The sequence below is a fragment of the Cavia porcellus genome, unplaced genomic scaffold (assembly GCF_034190915.1).
Source record: "Cavia porcellus strain 051 isolate PalLab524CR breed Dunkin Hartley unplaced genomic scaffold, mCavPor4.1 scaffold_6, whole genome shotgun sequence".
Taxonomy (NCBI): Eukaryota; Metazoa; Chordata; class Mammalia; order Rodentia; family Caviidae; genus Cavia; species Cavia porcellus.
The window spans coordinates 2,931,434-2,951,885 of record NW_026947489.1 but is presented as its reverse complement, the minus strand read 5'-3'; the positions used below and the strand labels follow the sequence as shown (position 1 = coordinate 2,951,885).

At 43.8% G+C, this 20,452-nt stretch overlaps 1 protein-coding gene and 1 non-coding gene across 4 annotated transcripts in view; both read left to right on the top strand.

The window, feature by feature from the left end:
• Positions 1-20,452, top strand: part of Gabrg3 (gamma-aminobutyric acid type A receptor subunit gamma3) — a 534,280-nt gene that overhangs the window by 313,775 nt on the left and 200,053 nt on the right. The gene's annotated exons all lie outside the window — the stretch shown is intronic.
• LOC111753550 (U2 spliceosomal RNA) lies at positions 10,544-10,734 on the top strand. The gene has a single exon (XR_002788326.1). It is a non-coding gene; the product is annotated as a U2 spliceosomal RNA (small nuclear RNA).

Here is a 20,452-nt window from a genome sequence, read left to right as displayed (position 1 = left end):
CAGAAAATGAACTAAGACCGACAGATACGTCAAGATGGGAAAGAGGTGACTGGCTGCCCAGTGAATTGTAGGAACCCCATCATGCCCACACTGAGGGTCTCTGGAGGCAGATTTTGTCCACTCACATGTTAACAACATCTCCAGGTGGAGCCGCACAGCCTCCGGAGAGAAAGGACAGACAGATAAGGAAGGATACAGCGCCCGTCAAGGGCTGGGGGGAACTCTGCAACCAGCAGACACCAGAGACTTCTCCTGGGGAGGTGCTAGGTGGGAGGGTTCAGCTTTATGGCATCAAGTGGGCAGAGTCCCCACAGGAGTTTACATGCCCCCGCCCAACTCTGGGGCTGAAACACACGGGTAGTGACAAGCCAGGTGTCCATTCTTGTGTGTTTGTGTTTTTTACCGTAGATCTTTTCAGGACTCTGGCTACAGAGGGACTCTTCCAAACTGTCCAACCATCTCCGTCTCATTGCCTCTCTTCCTGCTGTAACTCAAGGCAGACGGAAAAAGACAGCTAAAGACGGATGTGTTCATGTTTGACGCCCTTACTGCTGTGTATGGGGAACTCCTTCCCAATTTTTCTTACTCATTTAGCTGAAATTAAGAAAAATGATTCTTGAAGTCCCACAAAACTGTAAATCTAAGGTGAGCCAACCAGCCTGATCATCTTCTAATTAGTAATAAAACTCCAAGAATGAGAAGTTGAGGTGACGGTGAATGTGGTTTGGATCAGGAGCTGGGCCACCTGCTGTTCTTATGGTTCACTGTGGGCCCACAAGCCTGAGAATCTGTGCCCACTTGCAGTGACCATGAGGGTCTTGCTGAGGCCGGCCATTCACATCTTCCAGCAAATGCTGGCCCATGCCTCTTGTCATCACCTGGGCTCGTGCGCCAGAGTGCTCGGCTATGTCCCAGTGCTCACCCTCCGCTGCACTGATCACATAAGTCAAATGCCTTTTATGGCCTGCAAAGCTTCTTGCCTCCTTCCAGACACTCTTGGTTCCTCTGGGGCCCCACCATGCTGCACCCTCGGGCCATACACACACCAAGCGCCCCACCACAGAAGCTTGCCGCAGCTCTTCTCTTCCCCCAGATGGAAACGTAGTTTTTTCACTGTCTTCAGGTCTTTGCTGCAAAGCCACCATATACAAGGGGACTGTGCAGCTTATGCTAGGCAGGTTGATGGCTGTCCCCCGCCCAGTCAGACTTTCCTTCCCTTCCTCTGAGACACCATTCGTGTCCTTATGCTGTGTCCTTTCTCACCTCGCCACCCCACAGACACCAGGAGGGCCAGAGGGTTTTCTCTCTGTACTGCACTTTGGACCCCAGGGCAGGTCCTAGCACTTTCAACAGGAGAAGGGAGGGAGAGAGGAGAAGATGCCTGATGACGCTGAAGTTAGGTTGCTCTGGCTCACTCCAGATCCTGTGTGACTGTGGATAGTTCTCTGAATCTTTCCAAAGCTTAGTTTCATGACCTTAGAAATAAGGGAGCTCACAGGTTCACTAAGTCTTATAGAATGGTGAGCTAGCTCTTGAAATCTAGGCGTGGCTTATTTTTCTGCAGTTATCACAATAACGGGAACAACTCAAATCCCTGCCTATCACTTTTTTCTCCTCAGAAAAGCAAAAGGAATCCATTGGAAAGCTATGGTCACCATAACCTGCCTCCTTTCTAATTATGGAAGGCAAATCGTTTCCAAATATTCTGACTGCAGTTCACGAATCTGCCTTTGCCCAGGACTTACACTGCTTTGGAGCAGCAAGAATGCTTTGAAACCACAGAATTAGGTGGAAGGGACCGTGTGCCACCGCGTGTAAACACCTCTTTGCGGCCAGATACTCCCCAAGGGTCCAAAGAAGGACAGAGGCAATTATCTGTGCCAGAAAGAGTCTTTAAAAATGTTGATGCCTTTTCTCATATACCGTGGGTGTGAGCAGCAGTGTGCCCAAGTCGAGGCTCTGTTGTGGAAATTTAACACCCAGGGTTACTGTGGGGCTCTGGCCTGTGTGTGAGTGTCACACATGCATTTATGAGGCGATCTCGATATCTACTGTAGTTTTATGGAAAGTCTAACTCTTGGACACGGTTTCCAAGGGTCAGTGGCGGCAGCTGCTGTAGAGGCACCATGTATGTAGTGCGGGGCCCAGGTAACACATATCCACATTGCAGGACTTTCTGGAATGAACTTTTTTTTTTTTTTTTTTTTTTGGTACCAGGGATTGAACTCAAGACTTCGCATTTGCCAAGCAGGCACTTACTAAAACCCTGGCCCTTGGAATGAAGTTTCAGTGCTGGGATACTCTGTGTCTGTACCCAGGCCTTTTGTGGTGTGTTGTTTCTGATTCTAATCAGAACATCTTTGAGACAGAAAGAACATGGCTCACAATGGGGCAGGACAGCGGAACACAGTGTCAGGTGGCCAGCGTTTGGCCACCTTACACAGGGAAGACTGTCTCTGCTGGCTAAACTGACAGCAGCCTCTTTGTCTCCCGAGCTGTGTCTCATATCCCACACCAGCTGGGAGGAAGCTGCTTCATGACCCCGAGTCTCTGGTAAATTGGACCTGTCTCTGGTACACAAATGAGCAGGCCTCAGGCAGAGGAAGAGCCGCAGAGAATGTGTGTACAGCTCAGCAGCGGACCCCTCCCTTCTGTTAGGCTTGGCTCTGTTTATCCTGGTTTTCCAAGACCCTGAGAGGTATCGCTAGGTTATTTGCGATTTCTCATTTTTTTAATGTAGGCCCTCATAGCTATAAACTTTCTTGTTAGAACTACCAAGAATTCTGGTGTGTTGTATTTCCATTTTCCTTTGATTTTATAATTTTCAAAAATCTCTTCCTGGTATCTTCAATGAGCCACAAGTAGTTCAGAAATAATTTGCTTAATCTCCACGTGTCCGTATAGTTTCTGTCATTTCTCTTACTATTGATTTCTACCTTTATTCCATTATAGTCTGATAAAATGCAAAGTTATTTCATTTTTTGGTATTTGGTAAGCCTCCTTTGTAACCCCCCATATAATCCATTTTGTAAAACTTTCAATTTACTTCTGAGAAGAATGTGTGTTCAGTAGTAGTTGTATTAATTATTGAATATTCTGGGGCTGGGGATTTAGCTCAGTGGCATAAGCACCTGCCTTGCAAGCAGGTGGTCATGAGTTCAATCCCCGGTACCGATAAAAAACATTATTGAATATTCTGCATACATCAGGTAAATCCACTTGATTGATGGTGTACTTTGTTGATTTTTTTCTCTCATTTTTATCTATTGGTGAGTGTGGCATGTTCACTATCTTTGTTTTGGGATCTACATGCTCCTTTTTATGGAGTAGCATTTGTTTTATGAAATTGTGTGCACCAACACTCAGGATCTGTGTTCACAATTTTGTAACCTCTTGGTGGCTTACTCCCTTTACCAGTGGCTTTTTTTGTTGGTCTCATCTTACAAATTTTATCTTGAAGTCTGTTTTGTCAGGTAGGATGATAGTGACTTCTCCTTTCATGTCTGGATTCCATTTGCACAAGCTTTTGTCTTCTATGCTTTCCTTTTTCAGTCTGTGCACACCTTTACTAATAAGGTGTGCTTTTTGAAAGAGCACAGAATTGGGTCCTATGTTTTAACCCAATATTTCAGTCTATCATTTAATTGGAGAATTGAGACCATCCAGAGTTATTACAGAAAAGGAGGTACTAATTTCTGCATTTTGCTGTTTTTCTAATGCTTGATTCTTTCCTAATTCTCAATAGTGCATCTTTGCTTCCTCTCTGTGCAGAGGATTTCTGTAAGTATCTTCTGCAATGCTGGCATACTAGTCATGAATTTCTTCAGTTTATTCTTACCTTTGAAGGTTTTTATTTCTTCAGTTTTGAAGGGTAACTTTGCTGGATACAGCCATCTAGATTGGTACTATTTTCTTTTAGGACTTGAAGTACACTGTTTAATGGCCTTCTGGGCTCCAGGATTTCTGTAGTGAAGTCTAAAGTTATTCTGGTGGGTTTGCCTTTGTATGTAACCTTGTACTCCCCTCACATGGCTCTCATTTCTCTTCTCCTGTTCTGTACTCTTGCCATTTTTTAACTACAGTATGATGTGAGGAGGTTTATCCTGGTTCCTTACTGACTGTTGCTCTAACGGCCTCCTGTATCTAGTACAATGTAAACTGTCAGTGGGTATTAGAATTTTCATGATAAAGTCCTTTCTTTTCTTGGAAGTTTAAAATTGCCATAATAAAATGTAAAAACAAATGATCCCAAGAGGAAAATGTTACCTCGTATTTTAGATTTCTTTCTGTAGGGGATTCCATTGGGATTCACTCTTACAAAAACTGCTACCTTTCATTGTGTTCATGTGCATTCTGTTCTCAGGTGAAGCTGTCTCTTAATGTACACTCCTAATCATGCATTTCTGTTGAGCAATTCAATCTCTTAAAGTACCTTGGTCGTCAATGGAATATACACTAGCATCTATCTTGGTTAATTTTTTCTCATTGCTGAGACAAAATACCTGGCACCCAAAATGAAGGAAGGAAAGATTTATTTAATTCACAGTTTGTTGAGGTTTCAGTCCATAATCAGCTGGCTCCAAGGAAGGGTTAGCCCAGCACAGGGTTAAACTTCAAGCTACCAAAAGACAGCAGCAAAAGCATAAAGGGAGTGAACAGGCCTCCTTTGCTCCCTTATATTGCAGACAGGCTGCCCCGCACCCGTAACCAGGATAGATGTAGCACGCACAGCACCTGGGGCCTCCTCTTGCACAGACTGATGATGTTTCCAAAATAAGAATCCTGGTTCCTTGCTGAATCACTTTGTTAAACTTCTAAACTCCTCAAATTGGCACAATGTATCAACCATAACAACCTCCATGAAATACGAATATGTAAACTGACATAAAATATAGAGCTTTCAGTCCAGGAATGTACAAACACAGCAAAAATACTCTCTTATTCAAGCCACTTAAAATTTTTGAACTCCCCCAAATTTTAATTATGTAGGTTACCACTTTCCATACTTATTATAGTATTAGAAATTGAAATTTATGCACTGAAATATACATGTGTTCATTTAAAATAATGTAAAGCTTATTTGAGTAAGCTGTCTATAAAATAGGTATTTAAAAATAATTTGGTGAGAACGGTGACACAAATTTATGTTTTGCAAATATCTTTGATGTGTGGTTCAATCAAGGGCATGATTTTGCTTGGTCTGTTCCACACCTGTTCTGTCATGCTATTTAATTTTGGCAGAAGAAATCCGGCCGGAGACAGATAAGCAGTTTGGAAATGGGTGAGCATATTACATTTTTCAGATAATAGTGACCACTGTTTCTTAACATGACACCAAACTTACTAGTTGCTTCTTAAATTTTAGTTACAATGTGGACCGTGGTATCACATTTATTCATACTTTGCTTTCTTGCAATCCATTCATCTGTCCAACACTTGGACTATATCTTTACCCCTGCCTGACTTTGTGACATAGTGCCATGGTCCTTTGAAAAAAATATTAGTTTACCGAATTATGTGCATCATTTAACTGTGGACAGAAGTTGGCATTTGTTAATATCTTCACCAATCTTCTTAACTAGGGGTTTAAGGACTAGGAGTCCATGAAGCCTGTGACGATGAGGGTAAGTTCTACAGGCTCCCTGTTTCCTCTTAACGTCTCTGATCTTACTATTGGCAACAACAGAAGTGACAGATTTCATTTGTTTTCTAGAAAATCCAAGTCTGAAAATAACCGTAGCTTACTACTCTTACAAGTAGAAATCCTATTTCACGAGGAAACCTCTGTCCTTCAGTCCCCTGGCTCAGGGACGGTGCTCGGCTGCCTTAGTCCCGTGCCACGTAGTGCTCTGAGTGGCTCTCTCAGGAGACCTGCGGTGAGGTCATGCTCCAGGAGTTCGTTTCTCATAGTTCTGGAGTCTTCAGGTCCAAGATACGGCCTGCATCTGGGGAAGACCTTTTTAATGCATCTGCCCATGGCAGAAGGTAGGAGGAGAACAGGTGACTGACCCGGCAGCCAGCCCTTGGTATTGGCATTAATCCGTTCCAGAGAACCTAAGCACCTTTTCACGTCCGCTTCCCGACACTGTTGCTTGGGGGATGAAGTCTCAGGCACGTTTTGGGGGGCAGGGAAACATGTGAACTGCAGCAAACATGGGTTCATTCTAAGCCATTTGATGAGGCTGTCTGAGAGCTGTGCTGTAGGAGGGACTGTCTTCCTGGCTCTGAAATATATTTCAGTAAAACACTCAATAAAGGTAGAGAAGTCTACTAAGAAACAGCGGGAAGAGGGCAGTTAGGCCGCGGAGAGACTAGACATGACACCCTTATCTTTTCTGCCTGGAGGTCTAACACAGCTCCTTTATCCTATTATTCCCAGCAAGTTCCACCAAAATCCAGAAAGGAAAACAGAGCAGGAGTGCAGGGTCTGTGATAAATGAGAGGCGGATGAGTATTTAAAGATTGCCATGCGAAAGGATTTGACCCCTGCTCCAACAAATGTCTCGTTACATCACAGTGGGGGGAATAGAAATTAACTTGCAAATCTGATAAACATAGGGAACCATCGTAGCTGTTGATAAGCATGTGATGTTTACTTGCGTTTAGTCTGTCTTAGTTGGGGATGCATACGGAAGAACATGTGAATGCAGTAGCATTGTATTTGGAGTTTGCAAGGATGGCAGGTGGGCAGCATGCAGCTAAAGCAAGGCTGGCCGCGAGCTGGTGGCTGAGAAGCTGGATGACCGTGCACAGAGGACATGGGGACCTGGCTGCGCCACTCTCTCTGCTTTGGGAGGTAGTTGAAGACTTGCGTATTGCAGTGTGTTTATCACAGACAAACAGACACCGCGTGTATCTCAAGGGCTACTGTCAGGAAGTATTGGGAGACACATAAGCCGGGATTCTGATTTCCCTCTTGACGCACACGGTGGCTTAGGAGGGCTGAGATGCTGCTTGCTGCGGGAACTTGCTGGTTTGAGCAGCCCAGCATTTTGGGCTGGCAGCATGCAGGGCAGCTTCTCTCACCTGACATGATTGCAAAATCTAGATGTCCTGGAGTTGAAATCTGCTTTGAATGGGCTGAGGCAGGCGGGGTAGAAACCTCTGTGGTGGTTAGGTTAAGGATTGCAGTAAGGGCCCGGGATAGACCTGAGCGGCACAAGCTTCTGCCTGGCAAACACAAGGTCCTGAGTTCAATTTCTAGTACAACAAACCAAACAAAAAGAGCACTACAGCAACAACCTTTGGTGGCAGGCGTGCCCTGCAGGCTCCTTGTGTGGACACTGATATTTGGAGGTGAGGACCCAGTATGTACAGCCTGCAGGGGGAAAGCTGAGGTGTCCTCCTCATGGTGCCCTAGCCAGCTGGTGCAGAGCTGGGTGGGATTGGGTCAGCTGTGGGGTCACCTGCCCAGAGGGTCACCTGTGCTGTGAGCATTCAGCTTGCTCACAGGCAGAACTGCCTTCTGTAAAGGGCCATGGCCTTAAAAGCATGACGCATTGCTTACTTTGCTCACTGTTCCATGGGCCCTCAAGCTGTTGCTACTGTTGTGTGTATTTAGGGATTTTTTGGTCTTTTTTCCCCAGTATGTTCACTTTTCATCAGATTTCAGTATTTTCCATAATAACCTGTAACTGAAGTTTCAATTAATGAGAAGAGTTCAGTTACTTTTTGAAAATCACCAAATTAAACATAAAAGAAAGCTAGGATAAAACAATAAAATTATAGCAGCCAGGTATTCTAAACTCTGATCTGAATCTGAGAAACAAATATTTGCAATACTCTCATGGCTGAAAGCATAATAAAACAAAATCTAGAGTAAAGCGCCTCTGTGGTAGACACAGTGAGTAAACCTGTTCCAGTCTAAATGTTGCTGCGAAACTTTCTATGAAGTTTCAGTAGGCAAATAGCATGTTGGAGATTTTGAACATTTAATAGATATGTTCCATCTTCATGCATTTTAAACCACATCCAAGTCTTTCTTTTCTGTAACGCGGTTTCAAAACAAAAGTGTATGTAAACTAGAGAATCAGGGCAAGATTATCTGAACATCTTTTTAAACCGGCAAGCTCTTGCTTAGCTCTGAATCATATTATTTTCATATGTGTTCTTCTTGAAACTTATATTTTCCTTTTTTTTTTTTTTTTTTTTGAGTGATGACTGCATGCCAGACCATTTGCTGAGGTCTGGGGATGAAGTTAAGCTGTAGATCTTCTGGGAATGGGGCGTTTCCAGGACCTAGTGTGCTGGTTCAAAAGTGCTGCATCTTGGGGAACAAATGCTGAGGTGCAGGCAGACAGTAAGAACAGGGAGAGCTGAGTCCATCTCTCGGCAGAGGCAGCCTTGGCCAGAGCAGGGAGCTTCTCCAAGTGCCTCATCAGAGGCAGCCCGTGGAAAACCCACTGAAATCCACTCGCGGTTGACAGGACTCAGCAGACCTTGGGAGTGGTGCTGCTCTGTCTGGGGAGTTGGCTCCAAGAATAAACAGAAAGGAGAAGTCCTAGCATGTCATTGTCTCAAACCAGAAGAGCTTGCATTTCTTCACCTAAATACTAAGTGGCCCTGGACTCAGCGCCCCGTCCATCAGCTGGGAGATATTTCACCTAGGAACCCCCAAGCCAGCAGAAACACTGTTTTAGTCTATTTTCTGGTGCCAAGAACAGCATGCCACCAACTAGGCGAGTTCTAAGAAGGAAGGATTGTTCAGGCTCAGTTGGGAAGGTCGGGGTTCTCATCTGGTAATGACCTTTGACTGACAGAGACCCAAGATAACAGAGGGCACCACAGGGCAAGAGATAGTGTGTGTGTGTGTGTGTGTGTGTGTGTGTTTAATCTCCTCTGGTCTCTCTCTCTCTCTCTCTCTCTCTCTCTCTCTCTCTCTCTCTCTCTCTCTCTCTGTTATAAAGCCTTCCGAATACAGTCATGCAGACCTCATCCTCAGGATATTGTTGAAGCCCAATCACCTCCACAAGGCCTCATCCAAACACCACAATCAGATCAAGTTTCTGCCCTCTTACCACCTCACAATGGGGATTGAAGTTCAATACGTGAAACATGGTCCTAGTGTAGCGGTCACCCTGGGCAGGGTGTGGTCTTGCTTTGATGAGCCCGTATGAGACCCAGACCTGGATGAGATACCCTTCACCCCTAACCTTCCACGCTGTATCTGGGATATTGCCTTGTGCGCGTCTCGTGGGAAGAATGCAGTACCACGCACATACACGTGTGCACACACACTCACCCTCCACCATTCCCACGGCAGTGGCAATGTAAGCTGTGGCAGAAATCCTTTCCTGCTGACACGGGACCCCTGCTGCAGACGACCCCCCCAGAGTCCACAGGTTTCTGCAGCAGTGCTAACATCTTGTCTGGTTCTGGCTGCTGTGTGGGCCATGGGTTAGGAGACTGCAGTTCCAGCATGCAAAGACTTAGTTTTCTTGTTGAGGCTGATGTCACTGGCACTGTGTGACTGTGACATTAAATCACTATGGAAATGCCAGAGCGCAGTGCTTGGCGAAGAATGAGATTTAGTGCTCGTGGTTGGGTATGACTGTGGCCTGCAGCCTTCTCGGCTGACAGGAGCACTTGAAAGCAGGGTCCTTCCTGCCCACTGGCCAGGCTGCAGGGCTTTGAAAGAGTATGTCTATGGGGCCCCAGCCAATGGGTTCATTAGAACACCTGGGGGCAACCCCGTCCACTGGCCCCAGGAGATCTTTCCAGGTGTCCTCCATCGCTGGTACAGGTAACTGTTCTGGTCTGGCTGTGGTTCATGTGCCAGAAGTGTGGCTCCCAGGAGAGTGACATTGGTAGAGTGGAACTGCTCAGAGGTGGGGCTAATGTACAGGGTGTGGAGGCACCGTCTGCAGGATGGGTGAACGTATCATCATGTAGTGCCTGGTTAATTTCTAAGTGACTGTCATATAAAGTGAGTTGTCATATAAAGCACGAGCCTGACCGAGTCCCTCTAGTCTTCTGTCTCACCATGTACTCTTGCCCGTGTGCCCTGTCGCCACTGCAGTGCCCTCTCCTGTTAGACCCTGACCAGAGGCTCAACAGATGGGGCCACATAACTGGACTTTCAGCCTCTAAAATGGTGGTAAGTGAATCTCCTGTTCATACAGTATTCAGTATTGGGTCCTTTATTACAGCGACATAAGGTGAACTAATGTAGTCCCTCAGGGTGTGACTGGACACCTGGACAGTACAGTGTCTTGAGATTTTGAATAACATCCTTGCCGGGCAATGCTAACTCTCTGAAACCTGGGACTGGCTCAGGGTTCTGTCCAAATACCACACTACTCACAAGGAGAGGATGGAAGGGGTATCATGGTTTTTCAGGGTGAATTTCTATAAAATGAGTTTAGCAACCAGTAAATTTAGTGTGTAAACTATTTGGTCTGCTTATCACCCCTGCAGCTCCCCTGCAGAAGACAGAGTTCATCTTCAGGCTGAGAGCCAGTGTCTGTCTGTACGTATGGGGGAAAGGGTCGCAGGAAGACGCGCCATCCTTTGGGAGTGAGTGATCAGCAGTGTGCAGGGCTGAGCTGCTTCTCGGCCTTTTGGCTAAGATCAAGTGTAGTATCTGCTCTTATCAGTTTAATATCTGATACGTCCTCTATCCGAGGGTAGCATGTTAAATGGATTTTTGGAGCTGGGAGATGGAACAGGGACTTGCTCCATCCACTCCATGCATCATCCTGATACTGCAGTACCTCCACGAGTGAAAAACAATACGCAAGGCTGAGAGTGCTGCATGTCCTCCAGCTAACTGTTCTCACAGGAGTGCCACTCGCTTTGGGTTGTGTTTCTGAATCCAGCTATCAGCAAAAATCAGGCTAACCGAAGATGATGTGTCAATTAGGCCACTTTCCGGGGCACCCATTCAATCTGACATTTTAACATTTCAAGAATCCTTGTCTTTAAACATTAAGACTTACTTACACTGATGTTCAGTAACTCCTTGGAGGATAATCTGACAACATACATTTTACCCACTGAGAGAAAAGACCAAGTTCAAAAAATGAATATGCATCCAGATGTTTTACACACACACACACACACACACACACACACACACGCACGCACGCACCATTTTCTGATTCTGCCCTCCCTGTTTTTGGTGATGGTGCCCCTGCATGTTAACCATTTTAAATGACTTACTACTTGTCAGGTAACTTTAGTGCTGGCTCAGATGATCTTCCATGCTACTGACTGCCTGTCAGGACCTCAAACTGGCTCAGTTAAAATATACAGACTACTGTAAGCACGGGAGCAAAAAAGTGAAATTGCACGCTGCTATCATCCTTCTCTTGTTCTCCTTCATCAGCAGTACCTACAAACTGATGTTGTGATAGTGACAGAATTAGGTTACCACGTGGAATCTAGAAGGCCGTTTACACCAGGAAGAATTTTTGTACCCCACAAGTACCTAGCAGGATTCACCTCTGAGGTTCAAGCATAGAAATAAAGATAACATTGAGGTTTGAATCAGGCCCTGATGTTATCCTTTGGAAAATATAAAAAGTGAAAATAAAAATGTGACCTCATAAATCTGCAAAAGCAGAGACTTTCAAAAGACTAATTTTTGGCTAAGAAGCAAGTATAAATTGATTAATGCTTCTCTTAATTGTTACCTTTCTTGTGTTCTTCATTAATACATGTTTTCCAGGCATGATTATATTCATCTTAATTCATGTTTTTTGCATTAAGAGTGTACCATTTTGAGTTTTTCTAGTATTTTAAAACACAAAACGTGTATGTGTGGCTTCCCTTTTTGGAAATTCACCACATAGCAGGCAGTGGGATTTGCACCACGGACACCTTGCTCTGCATGCCATGACATCTGCTGGAGGCTCTGACTTAATACCAACATCATGTGAGGTTTAAATTGTCACTTTCCACCAGCTGGAGCTCACCCATCCACGTGGACTCTACAGTTAGACATCAGGGCTTCAGATGAGCCTCTCTCCAAGCAGTGCAGAAGCCATTCGAAGCTGCTAAGCTCCCACACATTACACGCTGGTGTTCAGGACTTCCAGGTACAGGAACTACACAGGAGGAAAACAAGTGATCATACTGATCAGACAACAGCTTCGCAAAATAACGTGACACTGCGTAGTTCTACGAATTTTAGAAAACATTTGCAGTGACTTCAGCTCAAAGGGCTGATGAACCAGTACACAACACACTGGCAGTCTGTGTCTTCCTGAGCTCCTGGTGCTAATTCCAGCCACCACCACCACTTCTTTACCTTTGCCTTATTTGAGGGAAGATAACCCCACACCATCATTCTTTGAAACTTCACAATCAAGGGCATCATTTCATCTGACATGGGGACCCTGGCCGCCTCCTCACAGGATAAAGTCAATAGGGAGACTCTAGGATCTCCTAGAAAATCTGGATAGGATGCCTGCATATCAGAAGGTGGGGAACATTCAGGGAGGCAGTTGTCTTCTACCAAGAAGTCCTGTGCAATAAGATCACAAGTCCAGTTCAGGCACAGGGCATCACCAAAGTTCAAAACTATAGCCAAAAGGACGGAGCATATGCAGAGGGAAAGAAACTACTTGGCAATCTCTGAAAGTGGACTGTGCGGGAGAGCTCCCTGGAGACCATGCTGGAGATTGATCTCAGGAGTTCATCACCCCTCAGGGCACTGAGCAAGGCAGGATTAGGCAGAGCAGAAGCCAGGAACAGTGACAGCCCAGAGTCAAGGCAGTGAGGCCAGCTCTTAGTAACCTCATGGGCAGGTCATGGGTGCAGGGGCCTGATCGACCTAACTAACCCTAACTGTGGATGAGCCTTTCAGAAAGGCACAGGTCAGCCATGAGGTCTCTGACAGATCTGGCTCAGCCCGTTTCTAAGACCTGTGTCTGCTTTGACATGAACTCATCCAGGCGGGCAGCTCCTAGATGGGAGGGAAGACTTTCTATGGGTGTCCATTGTGATGAAACAGGTGGTCTGACTGGGAGCCAGGCAGGCCAGGCAGAGATGGCCATCCCCTCCGGTGCTGCAGGAAGTCCCTAAGCAGTGTCTGTAAAGGTGCCTGTGAATACCCATGCAACACATGAAGAAGGCGCTTCGGAAGAGCCGTGTGACAAAAGCAGAGGCAGCCAAACTAGAAGAGGGGTAGATGGTGAAACTTTCCATAGACAGAGATGAAAGTAACCCAAGGCTTCTTACCTGAGAGTGGTCATTGCCAAAGCAGTGGTCTGGAAAGATGGGTCATCTTCTGTTCCTGGAGTTTGTTCAGATCTGAGAGTGATGGAGGAGGAGCTAGCATCACTCACTAGGCAGGGGTGACCTCCTGCAATCACGCTGTGACAACTTGATCAAGTGGCGAACAAGACAGCTAGTAGCAAAGCCAAAATCACAGTGTTTAGAAAAAGACAGAAAAGAGAGGATGTCTGCGGAAGGCTGAGATGGGGAGGGCTCCAGCAGCAGACTCACAGGGCGTGTTTAGTTATCACCCCCACCCCGTGACCGAGTCCTGACTCTGAGCCAATCACAGGGCTCCGGGTGTGCTGCCAGAGGCCTTGCACCCTGGCAGGACAGGCACGCTGCTGGGGCTGTCTGCGCTCTCTGCCTGACCGAGCCCCCGTCTCCCGGGGAAGCACTCACTGTCCCCTTCCCTTCCTTAACCAGTCTCCCTCCTGGAAATGGCATTTTCTTCTATCTCTGCCACTTCAGTAACTGTGCAGCTCTCAGTAATCCTTGTAGGCATTAAACCCCTGACATGACTGAAGTAGGGGAAGTTACTCTGTCTTTGAAATTTGAGACACAAGCAAATGCAGGAGACCCGAAAGACTGGGGTGGTGTTTGTCTTCAGGGTCATCCCTTTTGGCCCGGAGGTATCCGAACTGATGGGTACAGAGATAGTGACTCCATGACCCACACTGGTATTTCTTTAGAAGACCGGAGAATCAATGTTTACAGCCAAAAGGGAATTGAACAGTGGTAGGTGGCAGTCCCCACCTAAGCACAACAATGAAGTCACTGTGTCAACCTTAATAATAAATAATAATAATACAAATAATAAATCAGGGAGGTTAGGGGAGCCAGTTCTCACACGGGATGCCTGATGGTATCTATCACAAAGATTGCCAGGATCACAGTTTTGTACAAAGACCCCCAGAACCTTACAAAAAGTCCTCCTCCTGCCTGGAGACTGTTCAACCTCAAATTGATGTCACCGGCCCGTATTATGTCACTGGCTGTGTTTGACATCAGCTCTGTTGCTGCAACAAAATCCCTGAGAAAAATAACTCACAAGAGGAGGGGTTCATTCCGGCTTATGATTTCAGATGTCTCCATCTGTGGTCTGCTGGCTCCATTGTTTCAGGGCGTCATGGCGGAAGGGCAGGGTACAGCAGAGATGCTGTCCTTATGGAGCCGAGGGCCAGGTGGAGATGGGAAGAGAAGATGAGAGAGAAGGAGTGAGAGGAGGAGTAGAAAAAGAGAAAGACAGGCTGACGGGCTGGCTGGAGAGCCTAGGGATCAGGGGTAAAACGCAGCCCCCAAGGATCTGCGACCTGCTCCCTTCCATGGAGCCTCACTTCCTATCAACCCCCCAAAGCCCATAACATTACGAACCACAATGGATTGACCCACAGGTGCTGTCAGAATCCACATGGTCTCTTCTTTCCCCAAAAGCCTGCCTGTGTGTGGCAGCTCTGGGACACGAGTCCCAGCACCTAAGTCTCTGGGGAACGTGCCACAGAGACACTGCAGTGGCCAAGGGCCGGTGACATCATTGAGGTTGAACAGTCTCCAGGCAGGAGGAGGAGGAGGACTTTTTGTAAGATTCTGGGGGTTTTTGTACAAAACTGTGATCCTGGCAGTCTTTGTGATAGATACCATCAGGCATCCTGTGTGAGAACTGGTCCCCCTGACCTCCCAGGTTTATTATTTTTATTATTATTATTTATTATTAAGGTTGACACAGTGACACAGTTTCAGAATGCCTCATTTTTGCTTTTAAACATTTCCCCTTGCCGTAACCTTTCATGATGTGTTCATCATTTACTTTGGCCTGTGTACTCCTATCATATTCTGCCATCGAATGCCTGCAAATATCATCATTCTCTGGAGAAATTCTCTGGTAGCGTTGGCCACGGCGGAATCACAGTGTGTGTACACAGTTGGGCATGAAGTTTGTCCACAGTGGTCTCTTGGGCATTTTAGAAACCAGGTTTTTCTCTCATATTAAGCTTGCGTTGTGGAAAAGGTCTTTTGGTTTTAAGTAGACCAAGACAGAAACTAAACGCAAAAAGTTGCTTCAAATCAGAGGAATCGGGTTTTTGCCTCTGAAATTTAGCTCGCAGGCACATGGGTAAATGATGCGCCCACTGGGTTGGCTGTGCTGCCTGGGGCATGAACACGACCTCCAAGTGCAGCTCGAAGGCCTGTGGTCCCGAGGTGGCGCAGTCTGACTCTGGTTAATGACGGGAAACTGTGACCTGCCTGGACAGTAGGTGTCCAGTCACAGGAGGTAACAGTGTGCTCTGGAGACACAACAGGTATAGCACACTGAGATGCACTGGGAATGGAGATGCTGTTCAGGCACATGCGGAAAGTTACGGCTTCATTCAGATAAGGCGTTGCATGCATGGTCCCTGTTGGATGAGGTGTGTGGATTTCCTATCCACGGTTCAGCGTTAACACTAAGAACTGTTTCCTCACCAATTGCAAAAAAGCAGCAGCGAGATGGAGCTCGGAATGTTTGCAGAAGTTTTTGGTCAGTTTTCCTGGAGTGTGATTTGGTTTGAGTAGAGTTTTTTTTTTTTTCCCATGTAAATTTTTTTAAAATTTTATTTTAAAGGGAATAAAACTAAACATAACAAAACATCAAAGCAGATCAGAAGAAAACAATGTAAGTGACACGGATTTCAAAGCAAGCCAACAAGAGATCATCACTGGCTATCACATTGTCTCTTGTTTTCTTCTAAATAGTTGTCCATATTCACTGTATTTATTGAGTATTTTGTGTCTTATGTACTCTTACCATTTCTTACACTAGGAAGACTACATGGTATTTACAAATGTGAGTTTGATTTACTTCACTTATGAGTATGGTATCAAGCTGCACCCATTTATTTATAAGTATCTCAGTGTGATCATTCTTTATAGCTGAGTAATACTCCATTGTATAAAAATACCACATCTTTTTTATCCAATCTTCACTTGAGAGGCACTTAGGTTGTTTCCAAGATATGGCTGTTAAAAATTGTGCTGGCTATTGGTTTGTCATAGATGGCTTTTATCATATTGAGGTAAAGACCATCTGTTCCAATTTTCTGTAAGTTTCTTATCCTGAAAAAGTGTTGGACCTTATCAAAAGATTTTTCTGCATCTATAGAAATGATCATGTTCTTATTTTTGGCTGTGTTGATATGGTGGATTACATTTATTGATTTGTGTATGTTGAACCATCTCTGCATTCCTGGGATGAATCCCACTTGCTCATGGTGTATAATCTTCTTGATGATTTGCTGCATTCTGTTTGCCAATATTTTATTGAGAATTTTTGCATCTATGTTCATTAAAGAGACTGGCCACTGGCCTGTAGTTCTTTTTTTTTTTTTTTTTTTTGGTTGGGTCTTTCTCAGCTTTTGGTATTAGAGTAATATTTGCTTCCAGGAATGAGTTAGGGAGAATTGCTTCCCTTTCAATTTCATTGAAGAGATTGAGGAGTATCAGAATTAAATCTTCTTTGTATTTCTTGAAGAATTCTATAGTGAATCCGTCTGAACCTGGGCTTTTCTTTGTTGGTAAAGATTTAATTATGTTTTCAATTTGTTAATTGAAATTGGGTTATTCAGCAGTTTTACATCTTCTTGACCCAGCTTTGGTAATTCATATGTTTCTAGGAATCTGTCCATTTCTTCTGTGTTATCAAGCTTATGAGAGTGGAGGTTTTCAAAATATGTATTGATGATCTTTTGTGTTTCCACAGGGTCTGTATTGATGTCACCCTTTTCATTCCTTATTGCATGAATTTGAGTTTTTTCTTTCCTTTTTGTGTAGGATTGGCTAGAGACTTGTCCATTTTATTTATTCTTTCAAAGAACCAACTCTGATGGATTGATTCTTTGTATTGTTTTCTTGGTCTATATTGCATTGATTTCTGCTTTAACCTTTATAATTTCCTCCCTTCTTTTGGCTTTGGGCTTGACTTGCTCTTCTTTTTCTAGATGTTTGAAGTATAGCATCAGGTTGTTTGTGTTCATTCTATTTTCCTGATGTGGAAATTCATCACAATAAATTTTTTTCTGAGGACTGCTTTCATTGTGTCCTACAGGTTCTGGTAAGATGTATTTGTATTTTCGTTTGCTTGTAGATATTGTTGAATTTCTTCTTTAATTTCCTCTGTGACCACTGATTGCTCAGGAGTGTATTACTAAATTTACATGTATTTATGGGGTTTTTGTAGTTTCTTTTGTCATTAGTTTCTAGTTTCATGGCACTATGATCTGATAACATGCATGGGATAATTTCAGTTCTTTTACCTTTACTTAAGCTTATTCTGTGGGCTCATATACGGTCTATTTTAGAGGGCTCATATACAGTCTATTTTAGAGACTGTTCGATGTGCTGCTGAGAAGAATGTATATTCTGATGTTGGATGAAGCACTCTGTATATGTCCACTTGTCCACAGGTGTTCAGTTCTGTTATTTCTTTGCTGATTTTCTGTCTAATTGTCTGTCCCTTTGTGTCAATGGTGTGTTGAGGTCTCCTGTTATAATTGTGTTATCGCTTATTTGATTTTTCATTTCTGTTAATATTTGTTTTGTATAACTGTGTGCTCCTGAATTTGGTGCATATATATTCAAGATTGTTATCTTTCCTCTTGGAGTTTTCCCCTAACTAGTATGTAGTGACCTTATTTTTCTCTCTGGATAGTTCTTGGTTTGAAGTTCACATTGTCTGCAAACAGATTAACTACCCCAGCTTTTTTGAGGGAGAGGGATCCTGTTGCATGAAGTATTATTTTCTATCCTTAGACTTTCAGTCTGTGAGTTTCCTTTTGAGTTAGATGGGTTTCTTGTATACAGCATATGGTTGGATGTTGTTTCTTGATCCATTCTGCCAGTCTGTTTCTTTTAATTGGTGAATTGAGGCCATTTACATTAATGGTTATAACTGATATATATTGGTTTACTTTTGACATGTTATCTATCTGCTGTTGATTCTTTACCTTTCCACTCAGTTTAGTTGTTTGCCTTGCTTAGTGGTTTTTTCCTATATGTATCTAGAATGTCTTTCAGTATTCTTTGCAGGGTTGGTTTGATGATCATGAAGTTCTTAAACTGTTCTTTGTCACGGAAGTATCTTATTTCTCCATCTGTTTTGAAGGACAGTTTTGCAGGGCACATCAGTCTGGGTTGGAAGTCATTTCCTTGAGGATCTGAAATACTTCACTCCATGCTCTTCTTGACTAAATTGTTTGTGTTGAGAAGTCTGCTGTGATTCTGATAGGCTTTCCTTTATAAGTAAACTGTCTCTTTTCTCTAGCAGCTTTTAGTATTCTATTATTATGTTGGATTTCAAGGATGTTGATATTATATTTGTAGGTATAGTTTTATTTTGGCTATGGTTATTTGGACTTCTATATGCTTCACTGATCTGTATTTCAGTTTCCATTCTCATGTTTGGGAAATTTTCAGCTATTACTTCTGTAAATAGCCTCTTGCTATCATTTGTGTTGGCACCTTCCTTTTCAATCTTATATTGCTTTTCTTTGCATCATCTTGCAGCTGTTGAATTACTTCCTGATTCCTTGTTATTTTTAAAAGATCTTTCCTTTCACATTCACTAGCTGCATCTTGTCCTTGATGTCTGAAATTCTGTCTTCACTTTTGTTGAGGTGGTTTTGCCGCCTTTCAATGGAATTTTGGATTTCTTGTATATCTCTTTGAATCTGCTTCATGCATTCTGTTTGTTTCTTGTATTGTTCATTCAAGGTTTCCATATTTTTGCATTGTTTTGCTAATTTTTAAACTATGTCTTCAGCATTTCTTTCATACCATTTATCATTTCTTCTTTTACCTGGGAGATTATTTCTGATCTGAGTTCTTTTATAGCTTCCCAGAGTTTTTTTTTTTTTTTTTTTACTTCCTTTGTTATAATTTCAGGCATTTTAGATGTATGGCTTACATTTTCTTCTCTGTCCACGTCTCCTAGGCTTGCTTGGATTGGGCTGAAAGTTTGAGATTGCATCTTGCTCTTTTGTTTTGTTATTTTCCTGTATTTCTGGATTTCAAGCGATGTTCCAAAGCTTCCCCATGTGCTGGGAATTACCTGGCCCACTTTTGGCTCCTGGGGCAGACTGCAGGCAACTGCTAGCCACTTGCAGGTCACTGGGCATGGCTCATTTAGGCCTTCGGGGACCTCTCATATGTCCTCTGGTGATTTGGGATGCGGGGTGTGGTCTTACTGGCCAGGAGCAAAGTTCCAAAGCCTACCCTGCACTGGGAATCAACTTGCACACATTCAGCTCCCCAGACTGAATGGAGGTCCCTCTTGAGTAGAGTTTGAAGGCGATCTTTTTTACAACATGACCATAGCAAAGTCATTTAGCGTATTTTTAGTACGTTCACCAATCTACGCAAAGGTAACCATAATATAGTAACATAGCTGGCAAAAAATAGCCAGCAGAGGATAAACAAAATGTGAATATTTTCCTGGGAATATTGCTGTTTATGACACAGGTATTACCACTTTTATCTTTTATTTTGTATTAATTTCACACTTAAAGGAAAATTGTAACACTAGGACAAAGAATTTCTGTACCCTTTTAAGATATTTTACCACATTTCCTAAATTGTTCTCTCGTTTTCATTCTGCAGACACAGAGACACAAAGTTTTTGTTTTTGTTTTGCTGTCCATATGAGAGGAAGATGAACATACATTTCATATTTCTACTTCCCCTTAAATACTTCAATATTTATTTTCCAAAAGCCGGAACATTATTTTATGTAATCATAGTATACTTAAAACAATAGGGAAATTATATTGATAGGATACAATATCTAATCGATAAGCCATATTTAAATTCTACTGTTCACCTTAGTGGTGACATTTATAGCTAAGACCTGCAAGTACGCAGGAATTACTTTCTCTGGTTCAAGATCCAGCAGAGGTCAACAGCAGTATTTTGCTATTCCTTTGAGTGACCTTCACTATGCACTGGTTTTTCGGTCGTGTTAAGTTGCAGGTGTTTCTGCAGTGAAAAGCTGAGTTGTTTGTGGTAGGTGCCAGTGGTGCTGCTCTCGGTCAGAGTTTGGCTACACGCACTGAGTAGGGGCACCGCAGAGGAGATGTTCACCTCTGGACCCCTGGCCATGGCCTGCCTCTAACTGGCCATGTTAGCTCTGATGGCTTGTTCAGACAAGCTGCCAATTGCCTTCCACTGTAAGTTAATGGAAGATCACACAGGAGGAGCCCCAGGA